Raw genomic sequence first — 4,584 nt, 5'->3', positions numbered from 1 at the left:
TACGTTCTGCAAAATTTCCTAGGGCAGCTGTGCTCTTGGAACTCTCCTGTGGTGCCCCCGACCTCACCAGCACCTCTGACCACACCTCAAAACTCAAATTATCAGCGTGGAAAGCATCGGGGGGAGACTGGTCTGAGGCAACTCAGCCTTGGGAGAAGGGAATTCACCTGAGGAGAGGCCCAGGGTGCACCAGCCCCATGAGGGGGCATTAATGAGGGGGCATTAATGAGGGGGCATTAATGAGGGGGCACAGCCTCGTGGATGTCCAGGCTGGGCCAGGTTCTGGATTTAATAAAAGCAGCGCTGCTGGGGAGGGTGAAACCCTCCAAATGTGGGAGCATTCTGTGTTTGGTACCTGTGAGAGGCAGGACAGAACATTCTGTGTTTGGTACCTGTGAGAGGCAGGACAGAACATTCTGTGTTTGGTACAGGTGAGAGGCAGGACAGAACATTCTGTGTTTGGTACCTGTGAGAGCCAGGACAGAACATTCTGTGCTTGGTACCTGTGAGAGCCAGGACAGAACATTCTGTGTTTGGTACCTGTGAGAGGCAGGACAGAACATTCTGTGTTTGGTACAGGTGAGAGGCAGGACAGAACATTCTGTGTTTGGTACCTGTGAGAGCCAGGACAGAACATTCTGTGCTTGGTACCTGTGAGAGCCAGGACAGAACATTCTGTGTTTGGTACAGGTGAGAACCAGGACAGAACATTCTGTGTGTTTGGTACCTGTGAGTACCAGGCTCTGTTTGCTGCTCCAAGCAGAATTTGGGATTTCCAGCACCATCCAAAGGCATGGAAGGCACAGCTGAACTCCCGTGTCAATGTTCAGAGCAGCAGCGCTTGTTCTGGGGCTCCTCCTCCTCTGCTTTTAGCAAATTTCCCCTTTAGATCCATCTCTGACTGCTCTGGGTCCTGAAATTGAAAGGAAGCAACTCGTTCTCACTTAGGAGGAAGAGCTAATATTAAACCTCCAAACAGTTTCTTCTCCCCCTTTGTGAAGAGGAAAATACGCAAGTGCTTTCCCGAGCAGATTTCTCTGTTCATTTGCACACACTTGAGAAAAGTGCATTTAATTAGGATTAGCAAGTCTCTAAATTGCAGATGGTTCTCAGGGGAAAAAAATAGTTATGAGTGCATTCATGACATTAAAATCAGTACATTTAATTCAATTTCATCTTAATATTAATTCATAACATCTAAAGTAGTAGTTCCTACTGAAGATATTCATATGATCCAGGATTAGTGGGAAAATGAGATCTGGCAGTTCCAAACATGCTGCAGCATGATTAGCACGTGTAATTATGCAGATTGAGTAATCACGTGCTAATTGCAGGAATGCCCATTTCGATGCGAGCTGTCTGGATCGAGGGGCAGGTGTGAGCGAAGTTTTATTTCATCTGGAGGTTTTTGTTGGTGGACACAGAGTCCGGGATTGGGTCAGGTGTGAAACACGGCAAAAATGGGGAGTTAGGGGAGCAGCTGGAGCAGAATTCCATGGAGGAGGCTGCTGGGGTGAGCATTGCAAAGCACAAACTGCTCTGGCTTCAGGCTTCTCCTCCTGGCCCAGGCTCGCCTCGAGCTCCAGGGGAAAGGTGAGGTGTCCTCGCAGCCCATCCCTCGCTGTGTGATCGCTTCTGTCTGTCCGGGCAGCCACAGCCGCTGTTTGTCCTCCTGTCTGTGTGAAAGCAGAGCGCCCAGCCCTTCCTGCAGGACGGGAAATCTGCATATTGGGAATAATGTTCCCTCTCTGCAAGTTTCCCCCTTTGCTAGCCCTGTGTTTGTAGCTTTTCCCGGCACGCAGAACTCCAGGAGCTGCCCTGGTTCTTTCAACCCCTCTGCAATGTCCCGGGGATGGGAGAGGTTCCTTCCCTGTGCTCCGTGAGTGCCGCATCCCGAGGGATCCCATCTCTGGGGGCACCGGCTGCTCCAGGGCCGGGAAGGGCTCTGGGAGCTCCATCCCCGGTGCCAGGGCTCTGGAGCAGCATTCCCGGGGGCATCCCGGTATTCCCGGTGCCCGCCCGACATTCCCTGTGCCCGGCATTCCCGGGGGCATCCCGGTATTCCCTGTGCCCGGCATTCCCGGGGGCATCCCGGTATTCCCTGTGCCCGGTATTCCCTGTGCCCGACATTCCCGGGGGCATCCCGGTATTCCCGGTGCCCGCCCGGTATTCCCTGTGCCCGGCATTCCCGGGAGCATCCCGGTATTCCCTGTGCCCGGCATTCCTGGGAGCATCCCGGTATTCCCTGTGCCCGGCATTCCTGGGGGCATCCCGGTATTCCCGGTGTTCCCGGTATTCCCAATATTCCCGCTATTCCCGATAATCCCGGTGTTCCCGATATTCCCGGTGTTCCCGGTATTCCCGCTATCCCCGCTAATCCCGGTGCCCGCTATTCCCGCTATTCCCGCTATTCCCGGTATCCCCGCTATTCCCGCTATTCCCGGTGCCCGCTATTCCCGATATTCCCGCTATTCCCGCTATTCCCGCTATTCCCGGTATCCCCGCTATTCCCGGTGTTCCCGGTATTCCCGCTATTCCCGCTATTCCCGCTATTCCCGCTATTCCCGCTATTCCCGGTATCCCCGCTATTCCCGCTATTCCCGCTATTCCCGCTATTCCCGGTGTTCCCGCTATTCCCGATATTCCCGCTATTCCCGGTGTTCCCGGTGTTCCCGCTATTCCCGCTATTCCCGCTATTCCCGGTGCCCGATATTCCCGGTATCCCCGGTATCCCCGCTATCCCCGCTATTCCCGGTGCCCGCTATTCCCGATATTCCCGCTATTCCCGCTATTCCCGCTATTCCCGGTGTTCCCGCTATTCCCGCTATTCCCGGTGCCCGCTATTCCCGGTATCCCCGCTATTCCCGCTATTCCCGGTGCTCCCGGGCACATCCCGCATTAGGGGGCGGTGTGGGCCAAGCAGCGGAGCCGGAGCCGCGGCTCCAGGACCGGGTCAGTGCAAATTCCCAAATTCAGTGCAAATTCCCAAATTCACTCCAAATTCCACCCAAGCTCCCAACCAACCCCGAGCGGCCCCGCCCGAGAGAGGCGCGGAGCCTTCCAAGGACCGGGAACGGCCGGGAAGCTCCGGGATGTGAACAGCAGCAAATCTGCCCGTCCCGAAAGGTTATCCCTGATTTTCCCTCCTCCCCACATCCCTGTTTCCTGAAATTTGTTGCCACCGAAATTTGGGGGCTGGAATGTGGGACCCATCCCCAGGACAGAACCTTCTGCACCAGCAGATTCAGCCCCATAAATAACTGCACTAAATGCACATTTAAATGCACATTTAAATGCACATTTAAATGCACACCGGCGTTTCAAACTCACTGTGCACGTGTGAAATGTTTTCATTAATCCTCTCTGAAAGTCGTGACCTAATTACTGATTTTTTTTTTTTTGTCTTCTAATTCCAAAGAACTTTCCTGTGATTTCATCCCTTCAGTGGAACAAGTGGGAAAGCCTGAACGGGCAGAGCCTGAGTTATCCCTGTGAGCCAAGGAAACCTTGGGCTTCTCTTTTTACTGAGAATTCTGGAAATTCAGGAATGAGCTTGCACTTAAAGCAAAATAAAATAAAATTTAAAAAATCACATTTTGTCATGAAATATTATTTCAGTTTAGGGTAGTTCTGAATTTTTAATAAATATATATATGTATGCTCTCAAAAGTCTAATTAAACATTGCTAAATAAAGTAGATCTGAGCAAACCCAATGAAATTTTAATGTCAAAGTTGAGCATAAATAGTTTGGGAAAAGAGAAGATCAGAACTGAGTGAAATGATAATTAACACTGAAATACATTTTCACCAAACTTGATTTTTTTTGCCTCTGTTTCTTTCCAGCTCCCTCCCACCAAAGCCTTTTGAAACCTCCCAGTTTTCCAGCAGCAGGCTGGGATATTCCTGATCTCTGGGATGTTTCCTGCTCTCAGTTGATGGCTCTGGATTGTCCAGGGAACATTTCCAGGCTCAGGTTTTTGGGTTTTTCCACCTGCCGTAGTTTCACTCTGTGTGTTCTCAGAGGGGCTGAGGATGAGGCTTGGCATTATTTAATTTCAGTTTCCTTTGGGTTCCCCTTCAGGGCTGTGCTTGGGGTTGCATTTCTGGCCTCCCTCCAGCTGTTACACGAGGTCCAAGGTAATTGAACTCAGCATTTCTCTTCAAACTGGGTCTTGTTAAAGTCTCTTTTGGCAGAACCTAAATCTGGGCCTTTGACATTTTGACAGAATCTGTTTCCAGGTTGAAAAATCTCTTTCCTGATAAGATTTTGGGTTGTTTTCCTGTTTGACTCCAAAAGCCTGAGCTGATCATCTTTAAAGCATTAGCACAATTGCTTACAGATGGACTTTTCATATAAAAATGTGGTTTCCCCCTTCTCCAAGCAGGCATTATTGCTGTTTGCCTGAGCTCAGGGGCTTCTCCTTTTGTTAATTTAACCTCAATATGTTCTGGATGAGTTTAGCCAGAGCTATTGGTGTTTTATTAGTTTGGGAAAACAAGCAAACAAAATTCTTTAACGCTTGTGACACTGTTCAGCTTTTATCAGTTAAAGGGGAATATTGAATATCCCGGTGCACAAAATG

General features: G+C 50.3%; 1 long non-coding RNA gene across 1 annotated transcript; it reads left to right on the top strand.

The window, feature by feature from the left end:
- The first annotated feature begins 620 nt into the window (after positions 1-620).
- LOC147650117 (uncharacterized) lies at positions 621-3,592 on the top strand. Its single transcript, XR_015277113.1, has 2 exons — positions 621-690; positions 3,419-3,592. It is a non-coding gene; the product is annotated as an uncharacterized LOC147650117 (long non-coding RNA).
- Positions 3,593-4,584: the final 992 nt, after the last annotated feature.

The sequence above is a fragment of the Cyanistes caeruleus genome, chromosome 16 (assembly GCF_971803275.1).
Source record: "Cyanistes caeruleus chromosome 16, bCyaCae1.hap1.1, whole genome shotgun sequence".
In the NCBI taxonomy this organism is placed as follows: domain Eukaryota; kingdom Metazoa; phylum Chordata; class Aves; order Passeriformes; family Paridae; genus Cyanistes; species Cyanistes caeruleus.
The sequence above is the reverse complement of the archived record's forward strand: the minus strand, read 5'-3'. Positions and strand labels throughout refer to the sequence as shown.